This window comes from Ambystoma mexicanum, chromosome 14, assembly GCF_040938575.1.
Source record: "Ambystoma mexicanum isolate Mex_15411 chromosome 14, UKY_AmexF1_1, whole genome shotgun sequence".
Classification (NCBI taxonomy): Eukaryota; Metazoa; Chordata; class Amphibia; order Caudata; family Ambystomatidae; genus Ambystoma; species Ambystoma mexicanum.
Genome location: NC_090940.1, coordinates 248433484 through 248457787, shown reverse-complemented (window position 1 = coordinate 248457787; position 24304 = coordinate 248433484). Strand labels below are relative to the sequence as shown.

The window sequence follows — 24304 nt, the reverse complement described above, 5'->3', positions numbered from 1 at the left end:
ACTGGTAACCCGTAAGTGAACGCTGGTCATGATAGATGTTGAGAAACACAAGTCATGAAAGAAGCAATGCATTATTCTGGTATCTCTCTGCTTTAAACTTGAGACAATCGTGTTTGTCTTTGCATTCTTCCCTACAATGTACTGCTCATCCAGGATTGTCCCTATTGTATTGTCACTGTCTGAGTAAATGCCCAATGTGGGCTTAACATCTAGAAACTAGTCATTTAAGCCCAATAACGGCATCACGCCTTCATCATTGCATGGTGGTGTTCTTTTAATTTTTTTATTTTATTTGTCATTAGGGTAACACACTACTCCCATCCTAATTATCAAATCTTTTGTAGCTCTAAATGCAGTAACATTGCATTTTATATTTCAGTTGTTAATACATTTGACAAAATATTGGAAGACATAGATTAGGATGTACAAGAGAGAGCAAAAGTGTCCCGTTCCTGTTGCCTTCTCCTTTTCTGCCCTTCTGGCATTATTTAAAAGTTAGTCATGCGTGGCAGTTATCTTTTTTGTGAATGGGAAAGATACGTGTGAAGATCTTCTAGGTGGAACAGCTGCTCTCATTTCAACAGGTTTTCTCATTCATGAAGTCGTGTGACACCAGCTAAATCAAGATATCTGTTTGCAGTGCTGACACACAGCAGCTACACTGTGACTACACTGTTTCCATCTTGTTCATTCATCACAGTAGCAACAGTCAACAATGAATTAATTAGTCTCTGACTCTATTGGACTGATTTACAAAATGCTTTGGAATTGAGGCACTTTGTGCCGCTGGGTTTGAAGACAGCCGTGAAGAGTAATGGCGCCCAATACAAGAGGTGTACCTCATATTTTATTCATCAAAAAGTAGAGTTGACAGTGATGTTTAGTTTTGTTTATTTTTTTTTAATTTTTTTTGCTTTTATCATATCAATGATTTTGCAAAGAGAAGTAGAGAAGAAGGCTGGGAAAAAATGAAAAGTAGGAAAGAAGTCACAAGAAAAGAGAAAAAAGAGAAGCTTAAAGTTTCTTTAGCCTAGTTAAAGGTTTCTTTGACGTGGTGAGAGCACGTTCCCTTCATTGTTTGAGTTCAAATCCAGGTTCAGCGTTTAGTCAGAGCTTGGTTGGCCGGCTTCGCTTGATTTAAGGGAACATGCCTCTAACGCTGCTTTTAAAATTTTTGCAATTGCTATTGACCATGTAGTTCTGGAACCGCTCAGTAGTCGATTCAACCAGACATCTTCTTCGTACATGAGATTAGGATTAATCAGCAGGCCCAGGTAGGCTCTTCTCCATTTTTCCGTTTTGGGGCAGTGCATCAAAAGGTGCTTTACTGATTCCGGCTCCTGGTTTGTTCCGCAGAGGCGACAGAGATTGGTTTTTGATTGACCTCTTATGGCCCTGATTTCATTTGTCGGAAGAAGGTTGAGACGACTTCTCAAAAAAATTGATCTTAAAGCCTTGTCCGGGAATCTTTTCAGGACTTCAGTAGTTGAATGTAATTTTTTGGGCTTGAAGTTCAAATGGATGAGAAGTTTGTTGTTTCCTGCTAGTGTAGGAGTCTCTATCCAGTCCAAGAGGTCCATTTTCCGTTTGATTTTCGTGGGGTTTTGGGTCAAATCGTCTTCAGTGCATCCACTGTTGACCAAGTGTGCACGTTGCTTGGCTGCCCAGGTGGCAAGAGGCTTGCTCCTTCCTTCCGTCATTTCTGCTTTAATTATGTTGTACACAGGTGGTGAGTCTTCCATTCATATTTTTCTAAAAAGCACCATTTCTCCTGTCTCGATGGCCGCTTTCAGAGAGAGAATTCCCAGTTCTCTTCTGATGATCGAGATGGAAGTAGAACTTGGGAGCTGAAGGACCTTCCGCCAGAAGTAGGCTTCCAATTTAGGCCAAATCGCTGAGGGGATTGCTGGCATTACCTCACATCCGTATGCCAAGCTCGGGATTACTTTGCCCTTGTAAAACTTCATGGCCGGAAGAAGCGAGAATCGACCGTATTTTCGGTCAATTATTTTAGTTTTGTTTATTACTTATAACGTGCTGCACACCTGAGGCCTCAGAAAGCATATGTGGTTACAGTATTACAATATCCACATCAGCTTTATTTTGACCTTTTAAGAGACACTGAATCCCTCCGGCAAGTCCACAGACCATTATGTAATCTGAGGAAATACTCTTTACCTGCGTATCGTCCATGATATAGTATTACATTGTTTGGCACTTCAGATATTATTAAAGCCATTTTTATATGATATCATTTGGGTTATAAAATGTTACTCCTATTGTTAAATTGTATAAATGTAATGTGTTCCATTGTTCCTATTGGTCAAACATACATGTTCACTTGATAATGAATTTAAAGTCAATCTTTTTCTCAAATTGGTGTATCGGATATGAGAGAGTGTGCAAAAAATCTGTTGAAAGCTAAGTGGCCATGGTGAACAAGGATAGATGCAGAACCTCTGTGAGCAACAAGCACTATTCACTAATGTGACCCATATTTGAAGAGTCTCCTGCCCACACAGCTATATTTTTCTAGATGTTTCCATTTAGTGGGGGGAGAAGAAGTCTAGCTATACAGCATTACATTTACTATGAATGTTTAAGGGGTTCCTTAGCTCATGTTATTTCTCAATGGACAGAGCGGCATTTCAGATAAAAATGGTTTCAGCCACTTATAAAAAGCTACAGCGAGACCTTACACCAGTCTAATTCTTTGTTTGTAAACAGATCTTCCATCAGTGATATATGCCACATCGTGATCTATATGGTGTGCTTGGAAAAGGTGAGGCACCATACATAACAAATATTCATATATTGTATGTATGTGGTGTCCCGATGTAAGAAGGAAAATCCTTTTCCTAGATGACCACCATGGAAAGGGAAGGGAGGGTTACATACAGGGCCCCTCTTCGCTTCCCATGGGCGCCTGCAGAAGGCAAAGAGGGAACTCTATGACCATATTACCACAAGCACATTTTCTTTCCTTTTCAGATCTATCCCAATTTGAAATAATTTGACCACAAACCCAGTCCCAGGTGGACATGGCCAATTTAACCCCATGTTTTGTCCCTCGTGGTCATGGCCAGTAGCCAGATTCTCGGGATCATGACCTTGTTCCATAACCCGCACAATGGCCACATACTACACCTCAGTTACCAAAGGTGTATCACTACTTTTTGTACCTACATTATGACACTGGTTAAAAAATAAAACACAGGCACATTTGCAAAACCATGCTTTCAGGTCCTTCTCAATGCTCTTTAAACAAGTTTGCTGGAAATCCACTCATGTTTTTTTTTCAAAAGTGTCAAATGTATGCACATACAATCGTCATATAACCTAGCCCCCACTTGACAAAATCCATTCAGACTTTATGAAAACATTTATATCTAGATCTATTATCTTTATGTGAACCTTTGTGTAGATTTGTCAAATGGCACCACATTTATAAGCCTTTACAATATTTTAGAAGCCCCCGTCTAATTCTGCCCCCTCTCGACAAAATCTCACCAAACTTCGCAAAATCATTTATATCTAGATCTATTATCAGTTTGCTAAATTAAGTGTAGATTCGTCAAATTGCACCTAATTTATAAGCCTTTACATTATTTTGAGACCCCCCCTCTAATTTTGCCCTCTCCTGACAGAATCCCACCAATCTTTGAAAACACATTCAGGATCAGGTCAGGAATATATTTGCAAAATTTCATGCAGTTTCATTAAGTGTCTCCAAAGTTATAAGCCATTCAAGAACTGCTTTTCACCAAACCTATAATGCAGAGGTGTCTGCAAACTTCACAGGACCGTTCGCGAACATCCGAACCGTTCGCAGACTTTCATGGTGAAAAGCAAACTTTTTTGCTTCTTGCAGACATATTCCATCCCATCCTCATCACCCCTCACCTCCCCAGAAATTTAGTGTGATGTTCGCAAATCTAAGATGGCGGGCGGTTTTCAATAATCTGAAACACCTCACGCTACACTCCAAACAATCAGCGAACACGTCGCATGTCCATGGACATGTCGCAGGCCGATTAACCAATCAGTGTCCTGTCTGCGGAGCGAACAGGGTAGTGTGTCCGCGGAGTGGACATAGATATCACAAATTTTTTTAGACCTACTTTTTGGTAGTTTTAAAAAAAACTAGTGGACGGATTTTCACCGAATATACAAAAGCAAACTTTCGGGACCAAGCCGCTGCTCCTACCGCAAATTTGGTGAAAATCCATCCAGCGGTTTGGGCTGTAGGCACGACAGACATTTTTTATCCATTCCGCCTATTGGGAAAAAAATCACCCCCCTATAAGTTTGCCCCCCCTGGACCAGACCTCACCAAAGTTTGCAAAGAGTTGCCAAATATTTTTTTGCAAAGTTTGGTGAGGATTCATCCAGGGGGAGCAAAGTTAAAAGCCACTCAAAAAGTGAACTTCCTATGGGTTTAACAACTTAACCATAACTACCTGGCCACTACCGCAGGCCATGTAATGTATCGTCGATGACCCGTGGGGCTTACTTCAGAATCAGTTGTTCAAGATAAATGTTGATAATTGTGCATATGCTATTTAATATGAAGATTACACATTGATTGTTATACTTGTCACACAAATCTGCATATCAAATACAATTTGCGTGACTACTAAGTGAAAACTGTCCACACACAAACGAACATGTCAATATGGAAGAGGGGAAAACGTAACTTCTACCACCACATTTGTAAGGATGCCGTCAAACCATTGGGAACAGCACATCACTGCATAGACAATGGGCAATATGACCTAGCCATCAAAGTTGCCATCAACGTTGCCACCAGAAAAAAAGAAAACATGGCAACCTGCCACACAATGTAACCCCATAGATGCTGACGTCCCACCAGAGACACATACATTGGGAAAGGTGGGTTGCACTGTGCCCTCAAGTAACAGGTCTGAAAATGTTCCAGCGATATATTCAGGAAATCTGGGTGCAGTGTGCAAATGCACGTGTATTAAAAGACAATCTCGATGCTTCAAGGGCAGGCTAAGGAAGAGCGATTGGGAAACAAACAACAGAGACATGACACATCTTTGCAAAAATGTCACAATGTTACAAGGGCAGGGCAAAGGCAATTCCACTGGGAGAGACACAACAGGGCTATGTCGGACAAGCAAAAACAAAACAGGCATTGATTGTAGAAAAAAAGCAATGGGAGCACACAAGGGAAATGCATACAAAGGTAACACAACAGTGAGCAACAGACAGCGCATTAATCATTGCCCCCTTCTCGCAGGGCCAGTTATTGCTGAACCAGAGGCAAGACCTAGTGAAATAAAATCGCACATGCCTGCATAGGTGGCAAGACTGCAATAACAGGGCAATCTGCTCGGAACAAGTCTTTACCACTGTATCCTTGGGGCATTATTTCCTCTCGAACTCTCTCTACTCGCACTCTCCTTCGCACATTATACGGCGTTCCAATTTCTTTTACTGTTTTCCTTTTTCTCAGTTGTAAATGTATCTTGCAGTTACTACCGCGAGATACAGCTCTGATTATAAATGACTATAGATTTAAATCCACCAAATGTTCATATTAACATCAATAACGTATTTGATCCTAATTAGCAAGGGTGCCAGGTCCATTTGTCACAGGGTGAGGACTTTAGCAGGGGTTCTACAACCTTTGAGTGCCCAGATGTTTTGGACAGCATCTCTCATCAGCCCTATCCAGCAAAATTAAAGGTGAGGCATCATTGGAGTTCCAGACCAAAACATCTGTATAGTTGCAGGTTGCAGACCCCTGCCTTAAGCAATATGCCCCTAGCGGCGGGGGCATTACTGGCTCAGGTAATACCCCGGGGCCCATATTTAAACGCTGCAGCATTTTAGGACAGAAAAAAAAGAAACAACCAAGAAAATAGCTGCCGGAAAAGGGAAAAGGGAGTCCGTTTTCCCTTTCCATGGCGGCCATCGGGAGCGGACGCGCTGTGAGCAGAAGTCTTCACAACGTGTCCGCTCCCAAAAAAAAGCAGCAGTAGGTAAGTGGGGATGGGGGGTGGGAGGCTAAAAAAAAAGTAAAAAAAAAAAATATGCACCTGCGTTCCCGGCAGGGGACGTTGGGAGCCTCCAGCCATGTGGAGGCGCGGAGCGGGGATGGCCCTGCTCCGAGCGTCCACATGGCTGGAGAGCTTGCTATCGTCCCCACCGGGGACGAAAGAGCAAGAAGCTAAAGGGGTGAGGAGGGCAGGGAAGTATTGAGGAGGGAGGAAAGGGAAAATAAATCAATTAAATAAGCCTTACCCGAGTCCCGGGGGGGGCAAAGGCAGCCTCTCAGCCGTGGGGCCGCTTTGAGCCTCCTCATTGACTGAGGGGCTGCCACGCCCCCCACTGAGGACAAGACAGCTGGAATCCCGGCAGAGAACAAAGGATTCTCGGCTGGGTAAGGACCGGGCGAGAGCCAATCAGAATGCGTGTTGCAACCTGCTTGACTCTCGCCGGGTACTAATTACACTTCCCAAATTGGAACATATTTCACCCCATGAAAAGGACCACTCCACTAATGTGCTGTTTATTTGTAACCATTTTTCAAACATATGCAGGAACCAAAGCTCTTAGATTGCCTGTTTAGGTAATAGATGTGCCACAAGTAATTCCTTTCTGCTCCTGTCTTTCTGTAATGTGGTGCCCCAGTACTGAATTTATTTTCCAGCTATAAATGCAGGAATGCATGTGACAGTTTGCAAAATAATGGGACTTTGAATGCCAGGGAAACCTGACCATCTGACTTCTGACTTGAATCTAATTGTGTTCGAGCGAAACATTTCCGTGAGCTCTAACTGTTTTACAATGTGGGCTTCTTATAGTCAATGTTTGATACAAGTGGACAGTTTCTAACCATATTTGATTAAAGTAAAATATGAAGGTCACACACAATACAAAATCAATATCATGGAAATAACTAGATGGCTTTGCAAAGTTTAAGAAAATAATGTTTATTGTTTAGTTTACTTTAAAATCAGTCTAGTGAGCAACCCACTGTGGCCTACATAGGGTGCTCAGATTAAGGGTATGTGTTCCTCCCATTGTCAATTACCCTAATTGTCGCTCATTTGTCAATTAGTGATTTATAAAAGTCCTCCCTAAAACAAAGAGGCTTAAAAATGTTGTTGCCAGGACACCTTATGTCCTGGCAGGGCTTGCCAGACATATCTCCATCATGATGGATCTGATGCTCTGAGTAGGGGCACAGTCAAACCCTCAAAACTGCATTGATTGGACATTACAAGGTGAAAATATTCAGCACAAATTGTAGGTTGATCTAGAGATACACATCTGCCCCAAGCTTGTGGCAACTAATCCAGTGACAGAAATGTCCTTTTGGATTATTCTCTGCATTTCAGGACCACTTAGATTGTTATTGTTATTGTTATTTGTTATTTGTATTTTGCATGTATATAGCGCCTTATATACCATTGGTATGCTCTGAAGGCGCTGGTAGATTGAACGCCCTTGGCAACCGAAGTTCATATCAGTAGAGAGAGTAGAGAGAGTCAAAAGGGTACGTGCGGGCACCGGGTATGTGTGCAGCTCATGCGGAATCCATGTAATAGCTGCATTCTAGTGGTAGTTGTGCTGATTGAGAAGTCAGGAGTATGTGTTAGTTCTGGCAGGATTTATCCAGAGCGGAAGTGACTGCGTTAGGCCTGAGGAGAACGCCTGGCTGGGGGGTGTGTTACCAGCAGTGGTTACTTAGAGTGATGTGGAGTGAGCGGCAAATGTTGGTATGAGAACAGTTATACCGAATGGTGCATAGTATCACTGTGTTCTAGTTGAGTGGTGATGTAAGGAGAGAGTAAGCGTGGTGGTGGGTTAAGATGGGTTATATACCCTTTCAGATATTCTTCTGCATTCCAAATCATACTAGTCATTGTGGGATAAATGCTCTTTAAGCGTTATTTGCGTTCCAAACCATACTTTATACGTTGCGCAATTCAATGCGCTTCAGTCTGTTCTATGCCCCCCAATCTACTCTTGTTTGCCCCACGCGTGCACTCTTGTCGGTCTCAAGCATGTACCCACTCACCCCCTCTACCCACTCGCCCCTCTACCCACTCAACCCCTCTACCCACTCAACCCCACTACGCACTCAACCCCACTACACACTCAACCCCACTATGTGCTCACCCCTCTACGCATTCACCCCCTCTATGCACTCACCCCCTCTACGCACTCATCCCCTCTACGCACTCACCCCCTCTGGTCACTCACCCCCTCTGGTCACTCACCCCCTCTACTCACTCACCCCCTCTATGCACTCACCCCTTCTAGGCACTCATCCCTTCTTTGCATTCATCCCTTCTATGCACATATCCTCTCTACGCATTCTTCCTCTCTACGCACTCAACCCCTTTATGCATTCAATTCTCTTTATGCACTCATCTCCACTACGCACTCATCCCTCTACGCATTCATCCCCACTACGCACTTATCTGATCCCCGCACTCATCTGCTCCCCGTACTCATCTGTTTTAAGCACTTGTGTCGCATTCAACATCAGTATCCTGTCCTATAAATTCATCTCTACACTCATCTGTTCTGTACCTTCATCCGTTCTAACACTCATTCACTCTGTATACTTGTTCGCTCTGTACACTTATCCACTCTGTACACTTATCCACTCTGTACACTTATCCGCTCATATGCTCTATCTACTCATCATCTTTATCCATTCAACCACTCTGTACACTTATCTACTCATACGCTCTAACACTTATCGGCTTTATCCACTCATCCGCTCAATCCACTCATTCTCTCAACCGTTCTATCCAATTGTCCGTTCTATCCTCTCATCTACTCTATCCACTCATTTTCTCATCCGTTCTATCCACTTGTCCTTTCTATCCTTTCATCCATTCTATTCACTCTTCCACCATATCCATTCATCTGCCTTATCTGCTCATTCTCTCATTCGTTCTATCCTTTTGTCCGTTCTATCCTCTCATCCACTCTATCCATTCATCCGCTCCATCCACTCACCCCTTCTATCCACTCACCCCTTCTATCCACTCGCCCCTTCTATCCACTCGCCCCCTCTACGCACTCACCCCCTCTACGCACTCACCCCCTTGACTCACTCACCCCCTCTACTCACTCACCCCCTCTACTAACTCACCCCCTTGACACACTCACCCCCTTGACACAGTCACCCCCTTGACTCACTCACCCTCTCGATGCACTCACTCCTCTATGCACTCACCCCTCGATGCACTCACCACTTGTCCACTTGTGCATATCAGAAGGCTTATGTCATGCCACCAGCCAACATGATAATCTCAGTGGACTGGCTGATTCAAGCGACCAGCAACCACAATCAGTCATTAAGCTATCTGTTCCCCACCAATCTTTGATGGCAATCCTCTATTCAAAAAGTATGGTAAACCTAGCATGTTGATCTTAGTTACATATATATAAGTAATGGTCTTTGCTACAAATGATTTGTTTTTCGGCTATTGTACCTGTACTTTTAATTATCCACACACTGTTACTTCTTTCTATCGCTCCTTGCAGAGTGAACGTTGCTGCAGACTATTCATGAGCCAGCCAAGTCCGTCCCAGCTCCCAAGATGGGCTCCAAGAAAGTGCTCTCGGAGTTGCCCCATGAATGTCGGGAAGAAGAGCAATAGGACAGGAAGTAGAGCTGTGCCATTTACATCTACAAGGTGAGGAAGCAGGTGCCCCTGGAGACCGGCATCTCCTGCAAGGCCATGGGTATCATGAACTCATTTGTCAATGAAAACTTTGAGCACATTGCCCACCAAGCCTCCTGCCTGGCTCACTACAACAAGCACAGTACCATCAACTCCAGGGAGATCCAGCCTGCAGTGCATTTGTTGCTGCTGGGTGAGATGGCCAAGCATGCGGCGTCCACGTCTATCCAGGCGATCACCAAGTACACCTGTGCCAAGTGAGGGTTAGCCACAACCCTTGGGCCCATAAAATGTCCACACAGTGCATATGGAGGACTATTCCAACCAAACAAAATCATCAAGACTTCTAGTTGCATGGACAGTTCTATTCAATGAGGACAGTTTCTATTTCCACAGGAAAGGCATAAAGGATGAGGCCACTGAAAAACAAGCTTCTTCACAATGTTTAATTTCTATGTAGGGATGACCGTTCCAACGTCCTTGTATGTCTTACCTCACTCGGTTCCTCTCATAGCTTCGATTCCTAGAGAGAAGTTGACTTTGGACAATTCTGTGACCCTATTGAGACTGACAAGACTTGAGTCTAATAGAGCCTTCATAAAAAAAAAAATTAAAAAAATGCTGATTATAGGATAATCCAGCTTAAGGGTCTTCAAAATGAAATATTTGTTAACTGACTAACTTATCACAGAAGTTTTGGGAATTATTATTAACAAAATTAAAAACAATGTTATACATTGGATTCTTTTCGAATATAACAATGTGTTCACAATATAACAGGAATGAATCACTTTCATTTATTTGGAAACACACACATTTAAAATGTACATGTGAATGCAGTATTCCACTCAGGATCTCATATTTGGGGTTCAGTTTACTTTGGTTCTATTTTGATATACAGAGAAAACTGATTGGTTGTCTGACTTAGACTGGGGCAGAGAAATACATGCTACAGTTTATTTCCCTTCAGTTTGAAATCTTAAGTCTATAAAATGGACAATCATCCATTACCTATTCCAGAGTATTTACCCCAGTACTTCTCTCTAATTAATGAGATTTTTTGATCCTCAGGGTGCAGGTTCGAGATTTGATTATTGATCTAAAAAGGCTTAACTTGGGAGGTGAGCCTCACGGTTTGTAAATACTTCTCAGACTGTTAGTGTTAGACACCTTCCATTCCCTTCAAGTGAGCTGCTTTGTGCATCCTTACCCCCTGAGAAAGGTGCTGGTTGTGACCTCTCAATCAGGAGACTAACTATCCTGTACCGCAATATGATTATACCTTTCATTCCCACATTCCCGCACAACACTAATCTAATGTAGACTTGGCAAGTATGGCCTGCCTCCTTCTGATGTCTGTGTAATCTATTGCAGCCTATTACGCAAATGTACAACACAAGCCGAACCAATTCAGTGCATCTTTTCTTCATGACTCTTATGTGTACAGGATTCCATTTTAGGCAGACATAGTCCTTCGCGTAGTTTGTCAGGCCAGTGTTTCTATGAGCACCCCTATGGAACTGCGCACATTGATATGTACGTTATGTTTCTAGAATTTGCATAATGTACACCTACTCTTGGTCTGGTCTCAAAGCTCTTTCCCAGCCTGAACGTACCTCATGGTACAGTCCTAGGCTCTTAGAGGTCACAGATTAGGTTCAAGGTTGTCAGGTTTTGAGATGGAGGCTATGGTCTGATGGTGTTCTCGGTTGTGCATGATAGTCCACTATGGTTCAGGTGTCCACTATGTGTCATGACATGTTGCACTTAGTGCAGGCCAATCTATCCAGAATACTTATGTGCTCAAGAGGAATGGAACCATAAAAGTGATCCTTGTTTCGGTGCTGGGTTGGCTGGTTGTTTGAAAGGGATGAGACTAATGGCTGTGATGATCTGCTTGTCAAGGAGCAGGATGCTCACTATGTGCCATTGTGGCTATAGAGTACATTTGAGAGAAAAACTCACAGCAATAGAGGAGAAACAAGCCACTCTCCAGCCCAGCTGCATGTTTACAGGGGTATGCAGATGGAATATAAGTTTCATGCATTAATGTTGTGGGCACTAGCAATGCATGAGGATAAAGTCAGCTTGTTAGTACATTGCATGAGTTAAGTTATGCTTCACAGCAAATGCAATTAGGAGGGGAGCTTGTACTCTTATTTTATTTTTGTATTGTTTGCTTGTTAGGCACTTATACAGGAAGTGAATACTGTTTCAAAGCTCCCACAAGACAACACTGAGGGAACATGGGAAAGAAACACAATAATATACAAAGAAATATAAAGTACAGTGAGGGAGCAGAAACGGGAAAATCTACTATGCCTTGTGAGTATTCAGAACGTGCAACTGCAGCAAGGAAGAAGGCAGTGGGGGTAAGTGCTGGATTTACTGTGCTCATGTGTGAGACACAGAAAACATGCTAGGTATAGAAAGTGCTACATGGCATGGTGCTATGTTGGGTGGCAAAGTGCCAGACCCCAGGGCAGAAGGTGTGCAGAAGTAAGTGCTGGAGGCAGAGAGAAGCTAGGCAATTGGGAGTGAGAGGTAAAGGACACCGAAGATGCATAATGGCCCTGTACACCAATCACAGCAACTGTGAGATTAGCAGAGGAGAGGAGAAGGGAAGGAGGAGGTGAAGAGGAAAGCCTTGAGGAGATTCCGGAATTTGAGAAAGTTCTGTTCAAAACGCAGAGTGAGTGGGAGACTGTCGAAAAGGTTGATTACGGGTGCACTCCTCAAATTCAATGAAGATTATAATAACATTTGAAAATTGTTTAAGGTTTGTTTTAGGTGCGGGGGAGGAACTGGGGACATGGCACAAAACACCAACATGAAAAGTCAAAAAAGCAGAGGATTCAGTCTAGGAACCCTCCCGTCCCCTGCACACTTTCAAATGTGTGGACTGGGTCCACTACTAAATTTAGGTAGTAATATCAAGAAAGAATATAAACCAGAGGATCCAGTTCTGTAAGATAAAGTGAGAATGTATATCATAAATATATAGTCAATGTTCATTCACAAAGAAACATTATAAAGTAAAGAAGCAAAAATAGGTCACAGCAAATTTGAAGAAATGGTGGAATCCAATTCAAGTGGCGATGCGTTTCAAAGATACTTTGCTCTTCTTCATAAGGCCAAAATTGAATTCTTAATGCAAAGAGAAAAAAAGGGACATTTGTACAAAATTGTCATTGTTAGCTTAACATAGGCTATAATGCATGTGCTGTACATTCAAGTGTCATCAGTTAACATGTCTATGGGCCTCATTACGACCCAGGCGGTAAGTTACCGCCTGGGCCGTGACTTTACCACCATGGCGTAAACTACGTTTACGCCATGGTGGTTGGCGGACTTACCGCCCCATTCCGAGGTCGGCGGGGCGGTAAGTCCCCAATCCCCATTTACCCTTCCCCATTCCCATTTTTGCCCCATAGGGCATAATGGGAGTGGGGAAGGCGTTAATTACGCCACCGTAAATTACGGTGGCGTAATTAACTCCATGGTCCCTTAGCGCCATGGATTTTAACACCTGCTAAAAGCAGGTGTTAAAAGCGCCATGGCGCTAAGGGACCTCGTAGTTGGCGGTAAGGGGTCGGCCCAGCTAACGCTGGCATTAACCCCTTACCGCCAGGGTCGTAATGAGGCCCAATGTCATTTTTGTATGTCATATATTAGACAGAAGAACATCAATTCAGTTTACCCTGTACTGGGTGGGCACATTGACTCATGATTCAAGGTTAAGTGGTGCTGGTTAAATTTTATAGCGTTAATCTATTTGTGTCCACAAGGGGGATTCGCTCAAGACGACGATTTTACAGACAAGCAACATGAACACCCAGTGACTAGAAGAGTTTCAAGGTGAGTGTGTCTGTCCTAAAGATCCATATAGCCCACAATAAGGACAGTGAGGGATAGTTATTGCAAAGTGTAATTACCAACAAAGGAAGTGTATTCCAAACTCAAGGTGCAGAAAAGATCGAGAATGGTGATTCAGGTAGTGTGATTGACCTCTGCGGGTAAGATCCTCCAACTGGAGAGCGTTTAATTACTGTAGCGACAGGAGACATAAAAGACAATTGATGGTATGTAAGTAGGAACAAGCTGATGAACAGTAGGAGTAGAACGGCTAGTGCATATCCAAAAGATATACCTGAAGAATGAATGTAGACAGTGGATTGGTCCCTAATAACGGGAATAGTGAGAGATGGACAGTCTCAGATTCAGGCACTCGCAAGGCAGCAGTGCTTCAGAAGAACAGCCTGTTATAAGTAGACTGGTCTGCAAGTACAAAAAATATCAGGGGTGTACCTTAACAACCTTATATATAAAGTACAACGATAATCTGAGATAATAACCTCTGGAAGTCGGTAAATAAAATACCTTGTGAATATGTCCTCAAAAAAATGATGTAGCACGGACTGTCATGCTCCACGAGCTGAGTATAAAGATGCTCGGTCAGGCGGTCTGGCGGCTGTAAATGCGCCGATCAGATTATGTACACATTTGGACGTGAAGTAGCTAAGTGAGAAAACTCACGATATGCCCATATGCATGTATTAAACCCTGCAAGAATGAAACAATAGGTTAATCCCGCTAACCGGTCAGATCTGTGATGGATGTACTATCCTGGGGAGGGGATAGTGTAGTACTGCTAGTGCTTACCTTCATCGAGGAGGACCGATCTGAACAGCAGCTGCTGTGAGGTTAAGAGTCTTTCCTTTGCAACTATGGAGACGGTGCGAGTTCTAAGATGTCTGATAACAGATATGGCGATAGAAAAGCGCCCGTAGGAGTCTCATAGGAGTTTGGCCATCTTTGACTGGTCTAGTAACGTTAGTAAGCGGCCATTTTAGAGTGGTCTATATCGTTATAGACTGATCTAGTAACAATATAAAGTGGCTTTTTTAGGAAGGTCTAGAGCGGTATAAAGCAAGATGTTTGCAAACGGAAATGTGATAAAACAGAGAAGTAAAAGTATGAAAAGAGAACAAGAGATGGTACCTAGTGTGGGTACCAGGGTAAAGATCAGATAAAGATATATGAAGTTCTACACAAGATGGAATGAATGACTGAAAATAAGAATAGGATTAGATCGATATATGTCAATGCTGTCAAATCGTCGGGGCGAGGAATTCTCCAACCTCTGTGGGGCTAACAAGAATTTGTTTTGGACAACTCAGAGGGTCATCTATTTGGTGCAAGAAATGCAAAGATTCACCAGCATAGACATGCATCTAGTGCATATAATTCAAAGCAACATGTCAGAATGAGTTTACTCAATTTAACCATAAGTAAGACATATCTTGAGAGGGTAAATCAAAGATTACACTAAAAAATTACGTATGGACACAAAGTTTACAGTGGAATGGTATCACATAATTTGATCATCCCAAAAACCATAGGTCTAACACTGGTAGTCTAGTGTTTCCTGTTTACAGGAAACAATTTAAAGTAAAGTCTACATTGAGGCCCCATGGTTGTAGAGAGCCCATTTTGTCGATCCATTAAGCCTCTCTTTGTAGTAGGAGGGACTGGTAATCCCCACCCCTTATTGGTCGTTTAACAACTTCAAGTATCTGAAATTTGATTTGTGCAATTTAATATTTCTCAGAATTAAAGTGGCGGGCTACTGGCAAGTATTGGTTATTGCATCGTATGTTTGACTTATGTTCAGTTAGTCTTAGTTTTATGGGTCTTTTCGTCTGGCCAATGTAGACTTTCCCACACAGACATTTCAGCCGATATATCACTCCTGATGACAAGCAGGTAGCGTAATCTCTAAGCTTAATCTTTTGGCCGCTTCCTGGGTGCGTTACCACGTCACCTTTAATAACGTTGTTGCAGTGTGTGCATCCCAGGCAGGGGAAAGTACCCAGCTTCTTGGTTGTTAGGAAGAGTTGCCTCTCCTTAGGTATTTTTTCAGCCTTAACTAACTTATCTCGGATGTTTCTGCCCCTTTTATAGCACATCATCGGTGGTGTCGGGAATAGCTTTTGTAAGGTTTGATAATTGTGAAGGATATTCCAGTGTTTCTTTATGCTCCTTGAAATCTGAAAACTCTGTCTTGAGAACTTCGATATAAACAACAGTGGTGTGTCCTTTGCACTGGATTTTGTTCTTAACAAGAGTGGCTGCAGAAATCAGCGAGTGTGAGGGGCAAGTGTGCCAATGTTGTCCTTAATGGTTCTGGATGAGCAAGGGGAAACTTGTTGGAAGAAACCTTCATGGAGCGGAGAATTCTGGTGACTTCTTCAGGTGTCACTGGGACAAAGGAAGAGAGGAGGGAAGGAGAAGGATTAGAGGCCAAGAGTGGGAAATGGTGTGGGATGGGTTGGGCGGGTGGGCAAAAAGGGTTTTCAGGATGCCATGAGTTTTTGTGGTGAAGTAAGTGGCCAGTGCATTGCAGAGAGCCTGGGAAGGAAGAGGGGAGGAGGAGACTGTGGAAGGGTTTGCAAGTTCCCTGCAGATTTTGAAAAGTTCAGCCGTGTTATTGATGCATCAGATACCCATGCCTGAATGTGGCCCCTTTTCTTGGAACGGATGGAGAGTCTGTATTGCCTTTGGAGCAGGTGGCAGGCCAGTTTGTCAGAGGGTGAGCCAGCAGTTGGCTACTTCTGTTCTGCCACTCTGCACTTTTATTTCAGGGCTGCAAAATCAGAGTCATACTAGGTGTTACATTTAGAGGCAGGTTTCAGGTAGATCCTCATGACTGGTGCAAGAATGTCAAGAATATTGATGATGAGAGTGGAGTCAGTGGTAGAGTCTGAGGTAGGGAGGCAAGGGGTGATGAAGGTGGTAGCAAATGAAGCAGCTGACACGTGTTTCATCGGGTGAATGTTCAAGAACAAGGTTGGCTGGGCTTTTCGGGGGCCTGTCAGAGAACTAAAGGGAACCAGGAGGGAGGAGAGGCGAGAATGGTCAGACCAAGAGAGAAAGGTCAGAGTGGATGAAGGCATCCAGAGTTTGTCCAGCCGAGTGGGTTGGACCTGAGGGGAGAATGGAAAGGGATAGACAGGTGCAGAAGTCAATGACCAGGTTGAATTATGTGACAAGGGAGTCGAATTGGATGCTGAAATCATCCATGAGGAGGAGGTTGAGGAAGGTTTAAAGTAAGGAAGAACAGAAGTCAGCCCAATCTGAGAGGAAGAGGGTGGAAGCACCTGGAGGCCAGTACAATAGTCGTGATGGTCATGGTGGGGTAGGGAGAGATGACCAACCTGCATAACAGAATCTCAAAGGACAAGTAGAGCTGAGTGGGTAAGATGGAAGAGGGAACCCACTCAGGGAAGATTAAGGCAACCCCACTCCCAGCACAGTGAGTTTGAGGCTTGCAGTTGATCTTGAAGATGCCAGGGAGGAGGGAGTCAAAATCAGTGACTCAGCAGACACTGAGCCATGTCTCGGTAAGAGCAAGAATGTGGAGGTTAATGTCTTCAAGAAGGAGGCAAATGTCAGCAGAATGTTTGTTTGCTGAGCGGGTGCTGAGAGTGGCCAAGTGGATGAGGTCTCTGCTTTTGAAGGTTTTCTGAGCTGGTGCTCCAGTCAGAGGAGGCAAGACAGTGACAGTGGTAGGTGGACAGGCAAGAGAAGAAAGTAATTTAATGAGGGATGGCAGAATCCGGTCAAAGAGAAGATGGTTGGTTTGAGGACCCTGAACCAGACTAGTGCCGGTGTGGTAGACATTAACGATGCAACGTGATGCAAAGAAGCCACCCAAGAGGACTTCCCACTTGGTGCCACCATTAATGGGATAGGATGTGAAAGGGGAGAGAGTATAGGTGAGATGAGGAGTCCTTAAATCTGGATAGGGGACAGAGAAAGGGATATCAGTGATCAATGTCAGTAACGCATAAATATGCGGGTATGCTCTTTCTCTGATTTCAAGATGGAGCAGTCAGTATAGGATTTTTGGCTGGTTCCAAATAAATTGACATAAGTAATTGGTGGTAGAGACTTAAGAGATGCATATCAGTGTTAAATTCCTCTCTGCGCGTGCAGCTGTCCAACGCGCATTGCAACTGCAACTAGTATTATTGCCGGCAATAATACTAGTTGCAGTTGCGATGCACGTGTTATGTGTAACTGACACTATGGAGTATCCAATAGTGCTACACAAACTGGGGTTAACCCATAGATTTGTCCATTACCAACCCAATTGGGCATATAACATTGGACACAGGCCTTGAAAATGATACATGTCGAATCACGTGTCAGCTGACATTCTTTTCTTGGATTAAAGATAAAGTTGAATCAACAAAAAAGGCTAGCATCCCCTTTATTGCAACTAAGACCTTGCAGACTCATCAAATATGTTTTGTCACTGTAAATGTTTTGAGTTTCTGAGCTCTTATTGAAGCAACTGAGGGCATAAGCATGTTACGCCTGTCACAAAATTAGCACTATGTTTTTCCACATATGTCCACATATTTGTATTAAACGACAATGAAAAGAAAAAGTAGGATTCATAGATAACTGCATACATATGTCAACATGGCAATACAACAAATCCATTATACATTCATGCACGCATTTTTACTGAATTGCAGGTGTCCCCAATTTAAATTACCAAACAAATAGACCCAAAATTGCATAGAAAAACAAGATTATTGAACATATTTATTTTTTATTTTTAATCTTATTTAATGAAAATATTGTTAAACAATTGTTAAATTAAATATATTCCATGTTCAACTAAATATGAAGGGTGCCCTTTTGAAGCGAAGTGTGAGAAAAATACTGACCCTCGACCTCGCAGCAACCCTCTCCAAATTTTTAATTAGCATCTCCCACCTTTTCCCCTTCATTTTTTTCTCAATCAGCTCTGCAAAATAAGCCTGCAAATGTCACTATGCCACACATTTCAAATTGCATTAAAGATGTGTATGAGTTAATGGTGGTCTGAAATTAATTGTACGTTTTTATTAAAAAAGTTGCTTTGTTATAAAAAAAAATGTTTCAAAGTTTGTAGTAACACTGCAATTTATGGTTGCTAGAAAACAAAAGTAGGTAGTAACATGCACTTCTGTATTTACTCACTGTAGAGGAGCAGCCAACTGCCCCTGCAGGAAGTCACACCCCTTTCACACCTATATGGTGGAAGCCAGAACTCGAGCCATGCTTGACACTAGCGATTTTGACTATTCTGCGGCGAATCTTTGAGAAAAGGTATCCACTAAGAAAACCCTATCAGTTTTTTTCCCGAAGAGATGACAATCTTTTGGAGGAGATCCTTGTAGGAATATGAAAAAGAGAGAAAGAGAAGTTGGTGACATTACAAGAAATGAGTGTAATGCACTGAGTAGACTAGCTGAAGAAGAGAATGTATGGCCCTCATAGAAACTGATGACGAAGTAAAGGATTGAATACACTTCCATATGCGAGAAAAGATTGCACACGTGAAGAGCACTGCAGAAAATGCAAATCGTTCAATAACTGTACAGATGCAGCAACGCAAGTAGACTAAGTGATCAAAGAAACTATCTATATGTAGTGAATAAACTGCAGGGGGAGCCGCCATTATATAGAAGCTGGACATCAGTGTCACAATTTTAGTAAGTCAAACACATGAAGAGAAGGGCTGAAAGCTCTGTCGCAGCAAACAAGTAGCTAAGAGCATTTAAGAATCGAGAAGGGCTGTCTCGCCAGTTGTCTAGGTTGGAAGCTGCCAAAGAATTGTTATCTATCCTTGAAGAACAGTGAACGTGAGACGCTGAATCATCCCTTGTTAAGGTGCAAAGAAAGAACATCATGAGTGCCAAGCTTATTCATTTAATACAATTAAATGCTGTAACTTGGGCTGAATTACAGTCTCCTGTCACTTGAGCCAAGGATGGAAATTGAAGTTGGCCATTCATTTCCTGAACTATGATAGCGTGTGCTCACACTCCCGTGTATTCTCAGAAGCAAGGATACTTTGCAAGGCCAAGTTCAAAGATAATCTTCATGGCAGAAGGCATGGGTGATGAGAGACAGTGGGCTAATTGGATGGGGAGGTACAGTCCAGTCCACCTCCTGCACCTGGGGTATGAGCTTACGTGCTGCTAGTGATCCGAATGTTCCAGAAGGGCATGAGCATACCAACCAATGGTAGAGGGCCATATAACGAAGGCCCTTATAGTTTGATAGCCAATTATATATTGTGTATCTAATAACTATTGAAGATGACTTGCACTGGGGTAGGCATGAGTTGTCCACCTGACTGTAGAGACCTTATCACAACCGACCCCTTATAGAAAGTATACTTGGAAGTTTCTTTTTAGCGCATCACAACCCCCCATAGGTTTTTGCTTATTTGCCACGTAGTATGACATCACATATGATGAATTTCTACTGTAAAAGTATTATTTTTTATGAAATGCTTCGAGAGAATGCTGTGCGACGTCTGTTGATGTCCGTTGTAACTCCCTGTTTTAGATAATTGATAATAAAACAGTAAACAAACTTTGCCATCTTCCTTAGTTGGTTTGATTATTTGGTGTAAAGAGTTACTCTTCATCCCATCTACTGTATGACACTCTACCCGCTAATGGCCATAAGTTCATCACTTTGCTAACTACAAAGCTTCCTATATCTGAATATTAAACAAAAAAAAACATGTACAATATCGATGTTTGCTTTCTGCTGATAAACAAAGACGTTAGCAGTGACTTATTTCTGGAGGCAGCCATTTTGGAGTTATTTGCTCTATTGTTGCTAAATTCCACAGTCACTTTGGAATATGGTGGGTGTAAATTGTGCAGGTTGACATACTGTAACTGACACACATGTTGTGGGGAAATGGGAAAAGTGGCTGCAGATGGAGGCAGGGAATGACTCAAGGACAGATTGTGTTACTGCAACATTTGTAGACTAAATTCTAGAGAGCGGCAAAGTAATATTTGCAGTATATAAAATAAAAGAGAACCCTGTTGGGTGCCTGAGAAGCTCCAGAATGTGCTTAGCCAATCCGAAGAGATATGTAGGTTTAGGGACCAAGGATATTTACCAATAGTACTGCAGGTTCATTTTTGAATAATACCTCCTGCACTGCCAGGAATAAGACTTGTAAAGAGGTGGATTCACCTGGGAAGACAAGAGAGAGGAATGGGATAGACAGATACGTAAATGTGAAACATAACCTGTATTGAGCCTGAACCCTAGAAGTCTGGATGTCTGAGTGTTCCTTGTTCAACTGTCCATTGTAAATTCCTGTAAGCAGTGATACGATTAACACTTCTCCATTGCTACAAAATAGCAAATAATGAAAGGACTCTTATACATGGAAATACTGTTTGTCATTCATTGGCGAGATGCAGGCAGCACATACATGTTAGGGGTAGAAACCAACCTACTTAAGATTTTTAAAATACCACCAAATGCCCACAAAACTGAGTACACCTTAAGTTACTTGACAATGCTTGAACTCTTCACATATCTAGAGCCACTGATCGCACGGGTACAGACGTGTAGTCTGAACTGACATGTTAAGCATTAGAACATAGTCGGCACTCTGCAGTACATAAATCTTGTAACCGTGGCACAATAAGTAGGGAGTGAGGACTGGAAAAATAAGTAACCCTGAATACAGCTTATTAAAAAAATTGCAGCGAAGAAAACTCTAACTATAGGCATTGGAAATGTGGATGGGTTAGAACGTCTTTAGCATGACCCACGGGGAAAGAAAATGTAGTACACTTCATTCAGATACAGTGTTAAATCTGTTTCCAATATGGGAACTCCCGTCCTTCACACACTTCCTAAGGCTGAGAAACCAAACCTTTCAATATTTAGAGTCAAGTATTTCAAGATTTTGGTATAAATCTTACGGTAAAAGATAACCACACATTCTTTTTAGACTAAAAAGAATGTTCATATAATCAAAGGTAAGTCAACACAATTATGTCAACAGAGGTTATCCTTGGTGTCCAAGAACTCGCAGGAAATCATGTTCATTTTCATAACATGTATTCATCCTGCCCAACGTGTTTCGAGTTCACATAACTCTTGATTAGGGGCTGTATTGCACTTCAATTTTAAGAAAACATTGCAAATAATATACATTTTAGAGGTATGTGCCAGTCATCCCAAAGTTATAATCCACTTATTCAATCAATAGCTATGAACATATACAGTATGTACTTTATACCATCTGGTCTTCAAGTGGCTAAGGACTTGGTTTTGCCCATCTGACATCGAGACCATTTCTACATTCCTTGTGATCAATACACTTATGTATGAGTGCATTCCAACATTCCACAACAGACTTAACTTCCATATTGCAATTTCACTCAATCCTAAAACTAACTCCTTATCTTGTAGACAAATGGACCTTTGCTATTGTGAGTTCACTCAATCGTAAATCTAACGCCTATTCTTATTTACAAATAGACCAGCATCTGTTCCAACACTACAAGTGCCTTCTTATGACGTTTTAGAGACATTAATGATATGCCCATGTTGTCTCTCTGTGATCCTTTGAAAATGAAATATTGAAATATTGGGCCTCATTACAGGGATGGCGGTAAGGATTTACCGGTAACGGTAAAATACCGGTACCGGTACTGGTAAATCCTTACCGCCTTACTACGAGGCCCCTTTGCGGGTTGGGGGATTTAACGCCTGCTTTTTGCAGGCGTTAAAAACCAACCCGCAAAGGGACCCAGGGAGCTAATTACGGTACCGCAATTTGCGGTACCGTAATTAGCGCCTTCCCCATTCCCATTATGCCCTATGGGGCAAAAATGGGAATGGGGAAGGGCAATGGTAGAAGGGGGAATTACCGCCCCGCCAACCTTGGAATGGGGTGGTAATTCCCCTTTCTGCCAAGGCGGTGCCAGTATTTTACCGGCATGAACCATGGCGCTAATAGCGCCATGGTTCTCCGCCATCCGTGTAATGAGGCCCATTGTCTAAAAATTAAAAAAAATCCAAATCATGGGCCAAAAGCACTCTCACTTCTCCCTTCATGTACATCACTGGTTGAGAATAACAATGCTGCGTATAATTTCTCACAAGGATCATGAAGGACTGTAAAGTCTAGAACATTAACAAAATGAACGAGTCTCTCATTCTGGTTAAACTAACTATGTCACTTGTTGTCAGGCCTAGTCTTATCTGGTGAACTCTCCAGTGACCCCTCCTCACCTCTTTCCTCTGAGGAGTTGGTCTGGGTCTCAGATGTGTCTCTTCTCCAGGACTTCTTATTGGCTGTGCACTTCTTGATCTTGACCTTCTTATCGCGCAGGTAAGGACGGACTCCACTGGAGGCCACCTTGGCAGGATAGGTATTCCTGAGCAAAGGGAACCCCAAGGAGCCAGACTCAAAAGCAGGGAAAAAGCTTCTAAGCACCAAAAATCCCCACTGTAATGTAGGTCCAGATGGCCTGCTGATGATAGTCCTCTTGGTATTCAATGAGGTTCAAGCTTGTAGTTTGGAGGTTTAAGTCCAATGTAATATACAGTTGGATCAATGGAGCTATAGGCAGAATAGCGATCCGAAAGGTAAGGGCAGATAGCAATAAGGAATGTGAAGTAAGGAAAGACAGAGTGTAGCGGGTAGCGGAAGGAACTGTCAGAAACGAGATAAGCGAGAAAGGGAAATGCCAGAGCAGCTGAAGGGAGTGCAGGGGCACAGGAAAGGCAAGAACAGTCTCAGAAAAAAAAAGTCTTCCGTTAAGAACACAACTGCGTACGAGAAGGTAAGCAGCGGAGCTGATGAAAAACAAAGAGCGTACCTTACTGAACGGGTACCAGCCGAGGAGATTCTCGGGTGAAATCGAGTTGGAAAGGCAAAAGGAGACGCAGGGAAGTAGAAAGGAACAGAGAGCAGACCAGACAGAAGGGGACACTCTGGGAAGCAGGACAACACCAGGAGGCAAGAATCCATGAAGCACAGGCTACAAGGAGAACCAGTGAGAGTTGCTGCAGCGGGTACCAGGAAGAACGATACAACGCAGAGAGCTGAGATCACGGTGCGTTGTTATAGTAACGCCGCAATGCGGCAGCCATGCCGGTAGAGGACTAGACCGAGTCCAGTGCTTTCCAGATGTCTATTAACAGAAAGTGGTTTCGAACAAGTAGCACAGTGTATTTTCCATCTCTGCCACAACCTCCAAGCCTGCCGCATGACACTTGCATCTACCATCATATATTGGCTCAAATGGTATATGATGACAAGTAAGTCATGTTATCATAACACTCACCGCTAAACATAGTGCTGCAGGTTTTCTTTGTGTAGGAAACATCACCATTCAAAGTGGTCCAAATCTATCAGCATAACTACAAAGTAAGCAACAGTGTTTAGTGTAGTGTAAAGGCAATGGGTCTCATCACGAGTATGGAGGTAGTCATGCCCTTTGCTGCCTCCATACCGGGTTCCAGTACCGGGTACTGTGAATGATGAATTACCGGGTCATTCCGACCTTGGAGGACCCGGTAATTCCTCATGCACAAAATCATTCCCCATTCCCATTTGAGCCCCAATAGGACTCAATGGGAATGGGGATGGAGCTAATAATGGGCCCTTTAATAACGGGTCCGTTATTAGCTCCTTGGTCCCCTCGCGTCTGGTTAGGGGACTTCGGAATCAGGCATCCCGTAATGAACGGTGCCGATCCCGTACCGGCACCCTTCATTACAGGAGCACC

General features: G+C 42.9%; 1 pseudogene; it reads left to right on the top strand.

The window, feature by feature from the left end:
• Window positions 1–6126: 6126 nt before the first annotated feature.
• On the top strand, window positions 6127–9941 carry LOC138527191 (histone H2B 1.2-like; annotated as a pseudogene).
• The last annotated feature ends 14363 nt before the right edge of the window (window positions 9942–24304 follow it).